The following is a 14233-nucleotide window of genomic DNA, read 5'->3' on the forward strand; positions in this document are numbered from 1 at the left end:
GGGGCTGGGGGATGGCAGAATGGGGAGACATGCATCAAAGGGTACAAACTTACAGTTGGAAGATGAATACATTTTGGAGATCGAATGCACAGCACCGCATCCACAGTATTGTAGTATTATACTTCAAAGTTGCTAAGAGACTGAATCTTAAAGTTTTCACCACAAAAAAGAAGTGATAATTATGTGACATGATGGAGGTGTTAGCTAACACTGTGGTACTGCAATATATAAATGTATGAAGGCAGCATGTTGTACACCTTAAACTTACACAGTGTTATATGATAATTATATCTCAATTTAAAAAGAAGTTTCCCACAAGAAAAAAAGGAAGAAAGAAAGATCAGAGCTATTTTCTTCATTTGCTGGCTCTCAGGTTGAAATAAAGGGCAGTTTGCACCTTTAGTTAAGCTTGATTTAGCCATGAAACTTTTGCTGTTTGAGCAGGTCAGTTTTTTCACATGCTCACCTGTGCCCAAGACTACCACCTTGTTTTTGCAGGGCTTACTTGTGAAGTCAGAGACTATGATTTTATGTTGGGTGCTTACAAATATTTATATTCTGTCATAAACCCATCCCACTGGCTTGGATACATTTGATAGGAATGGCTCTAACAGAAGAATGTGGAAGCAATTTGGGTGTTTGAAGCTTCCTTTTCCACTGTGGGAACCTTCAGAATCCTTAGCCATGCTCAAAACTATTGATTAGTGTTTGATGGGCAGGTGGGTTCTCCATTGCTTGACTCACAGTTGACCTTAGTCAACTGTATTAAGAAGATAAAGCAATCTCTCTGGTGATTTTTAAATTTATGGATTTATTAAGTCCACTGAGTGTCCACATTCACTCTCAAACTGTCACTCAATGTTCATCCATAGTAATTGCATGAATTGGTTTAGAAGCTGGCACTCTGTGTTAGTTTTCTATTGTTGCCATGACAGATTACCACAGATGTAATGGCTTAGAACATAATGACTGTATCGTGTAATAATTTTGTAAGTCAGAAGTCTGGCATGGACCTCACCAAGCTAAAACCAAGATGTCAGTAGGCTGTATCCCTCTGTGGAGACTTTATGGTACAATCCATTTCCTTGTTCATCCTGGTTGATGGCAGAGTTCAGTTCCTTGTAGTTGTAAGACTGAGGTCCCCATATTCTTGCTGATTATCAGCTGAGGGATGTTCTGCTGCCTTCCTTGGCTCATGGCCCCCTATCTTCATCTTCAGAGTCCGACAAGGGTAGATTGAGCTCTGTTATGTTTCATCTCTCTTACTACAGCCAGTAAAGGTTCTCCATTCCTAAGGTCTCATGTGATTAATTTGGACCACCATCTGGAACATTAATTACATTTATACTTTTCCTGTGTAAGGTAATATCACAGATTATAGGAAATAGGACATGACATGTTTGGGGACCTAAGAGTCTCTGTGTATCTAGGGGATAGAGATGCAATGAGATTTTACTTGGAGTCCAGTTCTGAGACTCTAATCCACCCTTTTAAAATGTTTCCTTGTAATTTAAAAAAAAAATACCATCTTATCAAAGTAATACATATCCATGGTTTGAAGAAACAAGTAGAATTCATAGGCTTATCATAAAAAGCAGCATCCTCCTGCTCCACCATCTCCTTCCCAAATTCTTGTTTTTGGAAAACGCTTAAAGTTGTTTCTTCTACTAATTACCTCCATATTTCTAAATAACACAGTTTTGCTATCTCCTAACTTCTTGGAATTGTGGACATTATATATTTATTCTGTCCTACAGATAATGAGAATTCAGCTCTCTAGAATCATCTCCCATACAACTTACGACCTATTTTTCCCTTCCTCCTTTCCAACATAATTGGTAACTGTTTTTGGTTAAATCCATAGCCAGTATTTACATTATTGGGAGTAAATAACTATTTCTCACAATTGAGAGACATACTGTTGTAGGAGTATTTTATTTTTATTCTGAATTAATAGCTGCCTTGCTTATCCATTCCTTAGTTTTTAATGTTTGTAGGAGTAATTCATACCTAAATTCTGCAATGGAGTTGTAAAATTCCAGTGTAAGATGAACAAGAATAACAACAACAAAACAGATGATCTATCATTGAGTATTTACCCAAAGACATCTCCCCTGCTGCTCTGATTTGGATTAATTCTCCCTAGTTCTGCTATTTGAATGACTTCTTGAAGCTTCCCTGCATCATCAAATTGGGGTTATTTTCTAGAACGCTGTCTTTCTATAGGAAAAAAAAAAGACAGAAGGAACAAAATTTTTGTTGAGACCTCACGTGTTGGAAAAGCTCTTTATTTTATTTTCACCTTTGATCATTACTTGGTCAGAAGCCACTCATTGTCTTCTGTCTTTCAGAATTGCTGTTCAGAAGCCTAATGTCATTCTAAATCTTTATCTTCTGATTGTGTTTAGTTTCCTCCCTAGAAACTTCCAGAATAATCTTTTTTATATTTATCAGTGGTGTGTCATAGTGGAACTCTTTTATCATTTATTGTGCTAATTGGATATTCATGGGATCATTCACTCTGGAGGTTTTCTTGTATTATTTCTCTGGGTAATTTCATAATGACAGCTTACTCTGTCTTTCCTAGGTAGATCGTCTTAGTTTTCTCTCCTATTTTCTGTCTTTTCCTTTTAGTTCTATAAGTTTATTTTATAACTCATTTACTTCAATCTTCTGTTCCCATACTCATTCTCTGAATGAGGGAGCATCTTGGTATTTTATTTTGCTTTGTTTTACAAATGAATAAATTGAGTAATACAAATGAGTAAATTGAGTAAATGTGTTATAGTTAACTTACACTTTTCTTTTGGCCCTTGGTTGCCTGTTTCCATTGTTTCCCTTTCTCTCTGGTTGTCTAACTTTGTACATTTATTTTGAGGCAGTATAATCTAGAGATTAGAAGCATTGGATTTGGTTCCAAACTTAAAGGTTGTGAAACTGGCCACACCACTTCATAGCTTGTGACCTTGAGCAAGTTGCTTAGTCTTTAGGTCCCTCAGTTTCCTTATTGAAAAATGAGAACAGTAATGGTACTTACATTTTAGAGCTATTATGATGAAATAAATTTACAAGTATATGTGCAAAACACTAATACTATGTGTAAAGGGTTAAAGTAATTAACTTTTGTAAAAATGAAAATGTGCACATCACATAGAAAGACATATTGGGTACCTAATTCATATTGAAGAAGGTGACACTAAAAGGCTAGCTGGAAGCTTATAGGTGAGGGCAGAGTTTATGGACTGTTCATTTCTTGAGTGTAGGCTTATAGGAAGGCTTTTCATTGGGGGACCCCAAATATCTGCATCTACAGATCTATTCTCTTGGTTTGTTCAGTTCTTGAGAGAGAAATCCTACAAATCTCTGTCTTTGGAGTTTTAGCCTGGTAATCTGTGTTCTAGAAGTCAAGTTGGGGAAGGAGGCTAGGGAATCTCATGATTGCCATGCAGATTTTTACTTAATAGTTTCCTGCGTGGAATATAACTTTTGTCCTCAGCTGTGGGCCCTTTTCAGCCTCTCCAGAAGGATGAGGAGGGGCAGTCAACATCAACTGTCTGCATATGCTTGCTTTCAGTTTTACCCTGTACCCCTGCCTTTTTTGAGGTTGCTGGTGCCTCTAGTTCCAGGATTTTGCAGCTTAAACTGGCTTGTTCCTCACTGCTCCACTCTCTAATCCACAGTTTCAGCTTTTTCCCATCTCTAAGTAAATGATGGCTCATCCACTGCATTTTCAGCTTACAAAATATTGCTACCATTTCTCATCTTCTGTCAATTCCTTCCCTTATCTCTTAGTCCTTCTAGGTCTTCTAGTCCTTCTTAGTCCTTTTCTAGGTCTAGAAAACTTCCTTTCCTGTCATTTTCATGGAGAATTGGGAGGGATTAATAATAAACATTTATGTTCAATTTACCATGTCTATGTCCCTTTCTAAGCAAGGCATGGCTCCCTTTGCAGTGGATGAGGGGTGTGGAGGCAGAGATCTGACATCAGTGGACACTTGTCTGTGAACATGTATTCTCATTTCCGGTTCTGTCTTATTTTCTGTGATATTGGTAGACTGTGCTGATGTAGTGCTTATGATAAGATAAATAACAACGAAATGTTATTTATCAGTTAGTATTTACCTAAAGACATCCCTCCTGGAGCTCTTTATCTTTTTGCTCTAATTTGGGTTAATTCTCTGTAGTTTTGCTGTTCAAATGACTTTTTGAAGTTTCCCTTCATCATCAACCTGTGGTTACTTCCATCTTTACTCCTGCTCCCTCTCAGAGTGTCAGGTAAATTTTCCCTTAGCAGTACCAGTCGACAATGCCCCAATCCCTTTTCTGCCTACTAGTGCCTCCTAGCTGTTTATGTAGCCTTTTTGCAGCCCCATAGCTCATGCACCTCTTCTAACTTCTATGTTCTTTCTTGAGGAGCTTAGGAATAACTAAATTCCTCTTTTACATCCTCAGAGTTCCATGGGGAACTGGATGGTATGAAAGAGGTTCCTTGAGGAACTGGATGGTGTGAAAGAGGTTCCATCCAGTTCCTCTATGGAACTGGATGATGTGAAAGAAAAATGCATGGACATGCCCCCAACCCCTGCCTTTGGAGAGGCTTACCCCTTACTTCATATCAGAAAATTTTTATCTCTTTGTGGGGGGGGGCATGTGTTTTTCTTTCACACAAACACTATAGTTTTTTCTTTCCACAAACACTATGCTTTACTGCAACTAATTCATGCTTGTTGTCATGGGCTGCTGCCCTCCCTCAGTAATCTCTAGATGAGAATCAAGCACTAGTCTCAACTTTTGATCACCCACATATACCTCACAAGACTTATGTCACTCCTCTAAGGATCTGTCATGAGGATCCTCTTGGGAGCATCTTCAGAGAATCTTCTGGGTTCTATAAGTCAACAAGTCTCAAGCAAAGGAGAAGTGGCTATACTTGAAAATGATGAAGATAAATAATTCTTGTTCATTTCTTTTATGTGTATTTGGAATTATAGGCTCAGATTTGTTATTTCATCAATGAACTTCTTTACCAAGGAAGTGATTTGGTAATATGGAGCTATTCATCCTTCAATAAAATTTATTGGACATTCAAGATATTAAGACCTAATCTAGCAGGTGTTATAGAAATGTAAAATCTTAGTACTATTCTTAGTGCTATAGTGAGTAAATATTAGTGCTATGCAGGTACAGACCTTTGGCCTCCCATGACGTGATGAATTTTGGTTCAAGAGACTGAACCTTCTTGCTAATGTCCATGTTGCAGTGGATGCCATTAGAGACCCAATCTCCCTCTCTTACCAGCATTCTAGCTGGATCTGCAGAGTCCAAAGAGGTGTCTGTTGCCAGAGATCTAAAGTGAGATGCTTCAAGACCTGTTAGCCATTGTGCTTCTGAGTTCCAGTTTGTCCCAATAAATCAAAAACCTGGCATTGTTCCCAATTACTAGAGTAGTTGGTATGGCACTTTTATTTATCTTGAAATTATGTTTGCCCCCAAGATGCCATTAATAATAAAAAATTAAAAACAATTTCCAAAGTCTCAAAGCAGTTATGTACAAATAATAGGTTATCATCAAACCATTGAAATGTATGGGGGCGCCTGGGTGGCTCAGTTGGTTAAGCGTCTGACTTTGGCTCAGGTCATGATCTCACAGTTCATGGGTTGGAGCCCTACATCAGGTTCTGTGCTGACAGCTCAGAGCTTGGAGCCTGTTTCAGATTCTGTGTCTCCCTCTCTCTCTCTGCCCCTCCCCTGCTCACGCTCTGTCTCTCTCTGTCTCAAAAATAAATAAACATTAAAAAAAAATTTTGTTAATGTATTTAACATTTCAGAGATGATAGCAAGATACAAAATTTCTGTGCACTTTGATCACATTTGTAATAAAAGTAATATACAAAATAAAAAAATGTAGGAAGGAAAAAATACACTCAAATGCTAATACTAATCATATTTGGGAATGAGATTATGGATAACTTTTCCCCTTTAAAATTTTTTTCTGCATTCCCCATATTTACTATAATGAAATTTTATTCTATTTTTAGTTAAAAAATAATTGATGAAAAATTTATATATAATATATAATGTATTATACTTTCTCATATAATAATCTATATAATAAAAATACATTTACCCTTAAATTAAAATTGGCAGATTAAGTATTTGAATTCTATATTCATATCTGCAAGAAACTTTGAGGGGAGTAAACATTCTAAGGTCCCACTGTGGAATTCTGAAATGGAATGGATTTACTTAAAGGCTAATTTATGGGCCTATGGGGGCTGGAGTGGGAGTTTGTCTGTGCCTTGTATAGTTTGTCACTGAAGGAAGGAAAGGAAAGAAATTGACTCAATTCTGTGAGGTTCAGACCCAACTTTACATTTCTTTAAAAGTTCATCATAAGCAAGACTTGCTCAGAAAGCCACAGACTGAGCGTTATGTATTCCAGTTTCCACTACCCTGCATTTTTCCCTCTGTGTTTACTCATTTTAAGCCTATCGAGTAATAGGAAAAGCGGATTTCACTGGAGCAGACATCTCATTGTTCTGGAGAAGATTTAAGTGTCCGGTTTATGGGAAGTGATGGGTCCCCCAATTCTGGGGAAAATAAAAATAATGGGAAGGCAGTATTTTTTTTAATCTTTTTATGTCTGAATTAAAAACAAAACAAAACAAAATGTAGATTTCCAAGCAAAGAAGGAGCAGTATGGTTTGTTTAGAATGTCACTCTCAAAGGATGAGATAACTAGAAATTTCCTAATGAAACAATCTTAATGGAATAGCTATCCTCTCAGATTTTATTTTTTATTTAATAAATTTTTTGAATGTTTATTTATTTTTGAGAGATAAAGAGAGAAAGAGCATGCGTGGGGGGAAACAGAGAGAGAGGAAGAATTCAAAGTAAGCTCCAGGCTTTGAGCTGTCTGCACGGAGGCTGACACGGGCCTGAACTCAGGAATCATGAGATCATGACCTGAGCCAAAGTCAGACACTTAACCAGCTGAGCTACTGAGGCACCCCTTCCTCTTGGATTTTAGAGAGAGACTTTCTGCTGCTGGTTTGTTGGCCCTCCGTAGAGATGAAACTTTCTCTTGATCCAAAGTTCCTTCCTTCTCATCATGTGAAGGACATCATATAGTAAAGACAGGGGAACTTCTTGGAATCCTGGAATGAAAGAGATGAAAATTTGACAATAAATTTCATATTAAAAAAAAAGAAAGAAAGAAAATGGCAGAAGAATCATTTCTTATAAATAGACCAGGTCCGTTTGCTGCAACTCACATTCTTTTTTTTTTTTTTTTTTTTTTTTTGCAACTCACATTCTTGTAGCAAACTCTGCCAGACATTTCTTATTTAACTGAGTAGCTGGGGGTGCGGTGGATGGAGTGGAGGGTGAGGAAGTGGGTAGGGAATTGTATGGTGGAGAATGATACAGAGTGAATGATGAGGATTAGCTGTGCATATTATAGTACTCAGGGTACTCTCTTCCTTAAGTTCCAATGTCTACCCCTGTGGATTTTCCACATTTAAGCAATAAGTAGCCACTGTAAATTACCACTTAATAGGATCAGTTCCTCATGTCAGAAATCTAAAGTGTTCCACCAGAGAGGGAAGTTAATATTTTGCTTTTACTTTTCAAGGATTGATGCATATGGTCACCATACACCAAAGAGTTTCAACTTCATTTTTAGATAAATGGATTTGTTCTCTTATTCATTTGGAATAGCAACAAAAAGGGATCTTCATAGTTGAGCCCTTATTGTTGATTTAAAAAAAACTATGCCAAAAACATGTGGAGCTTGGGACATGGGCCAAGATGGTAAACGTAATGGTTACAATTTGGTTGTCTGCGACTATTGCCTTAAAGCTCTTTTTAAAACTTGTATTTACAGAATCATTATATGTATGAACAAGAACATTTTTGTGATGTGAGCTGACTTCTGTTCAAAAGAGAGTTTAAAACAAGAAACTGTTTTAGACTTTAGATTTTCTATCCAGTCTCCTTCAAATATACTGTATAAATCAAATATTATCAGTCTTAAGTGCTGACTTCTTCCCCATGGCTAATTAAGTTACCTATTAATTATTGAAAAGCCACATTTTCATAGGTCCTGGTGTAAGTCATATTAATGAACTAATAAGAGAGATTTAAGCTGGAATCTTTAGGAGGACCTAAAGATTGTGGCCAAAAATCACTGACGAAGTCTGTTTCTCCTCCAACAGTGAAGACAATAGTTCATCAAGACCAACTATACTTGGGCCTTTTGCCTTTGGCTCTCTGATTTTTTTTCTTGGAGGCAGAAGAAAAAGACTGAGGAAAAACTGAGAGTGGATCCCCCTTCTGTTAGAGAACTGAGGACCTCAAAGAATCCTGGTGAAGTCTATAGGAATAGGGGGGAAAACAAAGCTAAATGAAGTCTTGGGGTGATCTGCACCTCTCCTTGAAGACACAAGAAATCAAGTTTGCATTTAGGTCAATCAATACTCTCTCATGTAAGATAAAATATATATGAGTTTGTGGTAGACTCCAGAAAACTGATTACTTTACTGGAGCCACTTACTGAAATAAGACCAGAAGCTTTCTTCTCACAGCCAGATCATAATCAGAAGCCATGCTATTTCCTGATTGTGAAATGTCACAGCCATAGGGGCCTGGAAAGAGTCAAAATCAGCATGACCCATAATTCTTCCCAGAAGGCTGGCCCAGCTTTCTGGTGAGAGTGGAATCAGAATAATCATGTTAGATGTATTAAAATTTTAATGGAGCCAAACCAAGATAGCCTGCTATATTTACTCCATAATGGTGATAACTTTGTCAGTGGACCCAGAAATATTAAAGGCCATTGGTTTAAGATCCTACATCCATATCCATGTATATTTGATATCAGGCTTGTAGTATTTAAGTCAAATGGTTCTGTCTTTCTCTTAGACTCTGCTTATAAGGATTCTAAAACCTGTCATTATAATACTCTTTTATCCAAACTTTCAACAGCTACATTCCTCTGTTCTAAGAAGAAATAATGTGTGGGTCGGGGAGGAGAGGAGGAATATAAAGACATGAAAATGTGTGCAAAATTTAAGAGAGACACAAAAATTTGTTAAATGTGCACCATGTAGCAAAACTGTTTATATTCTTTTCTCATTTACTTATAACAATACTGTGTATTTCATAAATGAAGAAACAGAGGTTTGTAGAGGACTTGCTTATGGTCACACAACTGGGAGGTGATTGAATCAGAATTTAAACCTAGATCTCTTGGATATCAAAAATTATACTCTTTCTCACTAAACCTCACCTACCTAAGTCACCTTTTAATAGTTTTTCTCAATAAACCCTATGGAGTGGCTATTACATTTCAAGACTTTATCAGGTGCTGAACAAAGATTATGATACACTGTGCTAAATGTGATAGGATTATGAGAAATTGAAGAATGTAAAGAAACAGTGTTGCCTTGCAGGGGACACAGATGTTCATGTGGGCTAGGAAATCTATAGTGATGCATGGCATTTTTCTTCCCCTTAGAGGAGGTGTAGGAGTTTTTCGGTTTAACAGAGCAAACAGGTGGGGGGTAGTTGAGGGAAAAGAAGAAGGTATCCGAGGTCTAGAAAGAACAGCAGAAGCAAATGTTGGAAGGCTTCAAGGTCCTGATTTTAAGGACTTCCATCGGACAGTCATTGAAAATGCACAAGGTGTCTTCCAAAGTGTACAAAGAGAATGGGAGCTTTTGCTGATGGAAACCTGCATGAGAAAAACTGAGCTTCAACATTTGTTACTGATGTGAATGTGTTGCCATAGTGGACACTTTCACCAACCCAAGAACAATTCAAAGAGCCTGGATTCCTGGCAGGAAGTAGGGGGTGGTGTGGTGTAGGGGACGTGGGCAGGGATCGTGGCAGGGGACAGAGGGTCCCAAGAGAAAGACGGGTAAAGAGAGGGCTCAGGCACCAACATTAACCTTCCTTTAAAAATCCTGCGAGAACCTCTTAGACCTCTTTGCCTTTACCCATAAGTCAGCCCATGTTCATTCAGTCAGCAAAAGTCTACTAACAACAGACTTGATTGTGATGAGAGGTGCATATTCTTGTGAACTTTGTTGGGGAAGAGGAAGGAGAAAGGCTTTCGGCTATTCCTGCTCTGTGCTAAGTGTTAAGCAAGGGATCTGATTAAATTGAGGGAAAAAGAGTTTGGAAAGGGTTCATCTCTGTAATCACACCCCTTCTCTCCTATTCTGAGTGCTTTAGGGAGAGGAATAGAGTGGCAAATGTCCCATAGAAAGTTATGGAGAGTTACTTCCTGGACTAGGGATTTTGCTAATTTCTGCCCTAGCAACTATTTTCCTTAGTAGGAAAGACCAACTCTTTCTCTTCTCAGTCATATTCCCAAATATACTATGTAGTGAACTTTGGGCTGAAAGCAGGTCATTTCAAGTACTGGCTTCACCACTTATGAGCTGTCTATCCTTGAACGAGTTAATATACCTATCAAATCCTCATCTTCCCATGTGTGAGATGAGAATTATGGATGGTATTTATCTCACAAGGTTTGTGTGAAGATGAAATGACATGAGGAGAGCCAGAATTGATGGAACACTGAAAATATTTCAGGCAGTGTTCTTTCCAAATGCTTCACGTGCATTTAGATGTTAAACTCATTTAATGTTTGATATAGTGACCTTATCAGGCAGGTACCATTATCATTCCCATTTAACAAATGAAGAAGCTGAGGATCGGAGAGGTTAAATAAGTTCCCCAAAGCCACACAAGTATCAGAGCTGGGATTTGAACCCAGATCTTTGGGCTGCAAAGGTCACTCTGTTTGGCTACCATGTTCTACAAATTCCCCATGAGTATAAACCATTTGGGCACAATTTCTTGGAGATATAATCATGGAATAAGGATTAGCCAGGTTTTAGAAAGCCTGGCTTTTTACTTGACTCTGACATTCAGCATATTTCTCAGTATTAGAATTTTTAAACCTTCATCTTACCTTGATGATACTTTAACTGAAACTCACTTCCTCACAAATTCTGGTTACTATATGCAGTTAAAATATTTACTCTTTCCATGACCTGGAAACTTGTAAGGAGTGGTATACGTCTCAATCACTGTTTTAATTTTTTAAGTTTATTTATTTATGTTGAGAGACAGGGAGAGAGAAGGGGGGGACAGAGAGAGAGGGAGAGAGAGCATCCCAAGCAGGCCCCTTGCTGACAGCACAGAGCCTGATGTGGGGCTCCCTCCCACAAACTGTAAGATGGTGACCTGAGCTGAAATCAAGAGTAAGATACTTACCTAACTAAGCCACCCAGGTGCCCCTCAATTGCTGTTTTAAAACAATTTCATTCCAAACTGTGGAAAATAGAAGTCAATATATCAAGCCCTCACAAAATCTTTGTCCCACCATGTTTTCACCACACTTTTTGAAAACATTCCCACAGCTCAAACAAATGAAAGATGTCAGAATCCATGGTGTAACCAACAAATATCTGTATATTTCTTGGGGTGCATTTTCATATAAGTCCAAGCCCATTCTGCTTTTATCGGCCGTTGTCTTCAAAACGGATCTCCAGATGTTGCAAAAATTAGAACCTTGATTTTGACTGGCTGCCATTTTTGTTTTCCATTTTGAAAATTTCTGTCAAAGGTCCCAGGTATGAATGAGGGAGATTGCCTTTAGTCCAAAACCTACCAACTCATTTCCATGCTGCAAAAAGCTGACATGAAGAAAGCTCGGCAAGGATGTCAGGTCTGCCCTAACGTATCTATCATGGTCTGCAAGGCATGTGAGCAGGCTCTTGGCAAAACCCTGAGGAGGGGAACTTCTCCAGCTGTAGCACTAGCCTGCCATCTTTCTCTTGAACTTGGCACTTAATGAATCGGTCTTTGGCTTGTTTGCATCTTAGAGTCAGGCTGGAATAAGCTTCACTCTCAATGTAGGGCTTTTCAGTGTTGTCTCTAGTATTTCCTTTGCAATAGAAATTTTATTAACATTCATAAATAAAGTTTTCCACATACTGTCATCTATCTCTCTTCCACCTAACTTATCCCAGATTTTCTGGGGATTGTCTGAAAATGATTCACATTGCTAGTGAACAATTTCCACATTGTTCTTCCTGGTGTCTAAATAGAACGCTGCCCTTGGTGAAGTCAGTGAGAAAGATATGACTTTGTCTTCTTTTGGTCTTGTTAAACAAACAAACCTAAAAAGAGATAAAACAATTTTTGCCATTGGTGGCCAGATCTCTCCTTTCCAAGCATGTCACTGCCTGGGAGATGATGCTGCATTCTCTAAGATAAAATTAGCATCTTGCCTTAAGAAGTAGCAGAATGAGGGGTGTCTGGATGGCTCAGTCGGTTAAGCGTCCAACTTTGGCTCAAGTCATGACCTTGAAGTTCATGAGTTTGAGTCTCGTATTGGGCTCTGTGCTGACAGCTCAGAGCCTGGAGCCTGCTTTGGATTCTCTGTCTCCTTCTCTCTCTCTCTGCCCCTCCCCTGGTTGCACTGTGTCTCTCTCTGCCTCTCAAAAATAAATAAACATTTTAAAAAATAAAAAAAAAGAAGAAGAAGCGGAATGAATCTGGACTGCATGCCTAGAGACATTTTGGGGACATTAGATAGTCCAATGCCACTGGGTCGCCTGGTCATGTAGTGGCTTTGGCTTGAAAATTAGATGCATTTGTGCTGACCATCCCTTTGTTTTATGACCTAAGTCTTGGTTTCAGGAAAGATTGAAGGCAGTATTGGGCATAAGATGAATACTTATGAGGTATTAATGGGGGGGGCATTGAAATTGTCACTGGCCCTCAAATAGCCCACACAAAATTGCCCCCACTTAAGAACCACTGGGTTAAGGAGATGATGAGACTGAGGCCTGGAGAGGTTCAGCAGCTTTCCTAAGGTCTCATGGCTAGTAAGTGGCAGAGCTAGGACTACAAAGCTTTTCTGAGGACAAAGTGCTCATCTACTACCCTATACTGCTACTCCACGTCACCGTCCTCTCTCTCACTTCTGTCTAATATCATATGTCTACTGGGCATTTGCTTAGTGTACTGTGTGTGCACACCTGCATGCACTCATGTCCAGCAAATAACTGTTAATATTTCAAAGCATTCTTTTTTTTTTAAATATGGAACACTTCACAAATTTGAGTGCCATTCTCACGCAGGGGCCATGCTAATCTCTGAATCGTTCCAGTTTTAGTCTATGCACTGCAGAAGCAAGCAGTATTTCAGAACACTCTTAAAGTGACTTTGCATTGATTCTTAGACACCATCAGACAGGAATTGTGGAAAAAGAAATTTCCATTTGTGTCATGACAGTAGCTGTCCCCGAGCCAAGAGCTGCATCTGAACAGAGGCCTGAGGTCAGAAATATGGGTACGAGTTCAGACTAGGAGTTCCCATTGCAGGCAATTCCTCATTTCCTAGCAGGGCTCGGCTCACCGCTGCCCAGGTTCTATCTCATGCTTGGGGTCAGTAGACATCCCAGTCTCGAAGGGATAAATTAGATAATGTGAAAAGGCTTCTTACCCATGCGCTGTTGTGAAATAGAAGTGACACCCAGAGCCATAATTCGCCAATTATATCTTTTGTTTTCCTTCCCATCTTGTAGTCATTCTCAAAACCTCCAAACTCCATGCTTCAGCCTCTTGTCTGAAACAATTAAGCCTCTAGGAAGATGTGGGAATGCTAATAGATTTAATGCTGTGCTTCATCCACTCCTGACTGTTGACATCAACTCTTCATGCTCAGCAACGTTTTCTCTGCGACTCCATAAGCACATGAATATTTATTATATGGGGGGAAGCACACTACTGTTTGCAATGGCTGCAGCTGAAAAAGTGATAATAAACATGAGAGATTAACAGGACTCAGGAGAGGAAGCAGTTCAGGGATGGTAGACCAGGGTCTGTGGAATGTTAAAACCACTGACATCCAAAGAACAGCTAAAATGTTAAGAGACGCGCAGCAAAGGAACGTTGTGTTGGCAGGAAATAACCTAGGGGAGTTTTAGATTATAGTGTGTAATTAGTGCGTAATTAGCATTTGCATAAATATTCATTCCAGGGAATTTTGTGGAAAAGTAGTAGCACGTATTCAAAACACATGGGCACACGTACACACATGACTAAGAAGACTCAAAAAAAAAGGATATTCACGTACTCATCAGTTAAGACCTGCCTCAAAACTCCTCTCCATGGCTAAATCTTCCCTATTTCCCCTACAAAGGGCTGCTGGT

General features: G+C 38.8%; 1 protein-coding gene and 1 non-coding gene across 4 annotated transcripts in view; one reads left to right on the forward strand and one right to left on the reverse strand.

The window, feature by feature from the left end:
• SUGCT (succinyl-CoA:glutarate-CoA transferase) overlaps positions 1 to 14233 on the forward strand; it is a 750432-nt gene that overhangs the window by 579766 nt on the left and 156433 nt on the right. The window lies entirely within an intron of this gene.
• LOC113603100 (U6 spliceosomal RNA) lies at positions 13116 to 13217 on the reverse strand. Its single transcript, XR_003424655.1, has one exon. It is a non-coding gene; the product is annotated as a U6 spliceosomal RNA (small nuclear RNA).

The sequence above is a fragment of the Acinonyx jubatus genome, chromosome A2 (assembly GCF_027475565.1).
Source record: "Acinonyx jubatus isolate Ajub_Pintada_27869175 chromosome A2, VMU_Ajub_asm_v1.0, whole genome shotgun sequence".
NCBI classification, from domain to species: Eukaryota; Metazoa; Chordata; class Mammalia; order Carnivora; family Felidae; genus Acinonyx; species Acinonyx jubatus.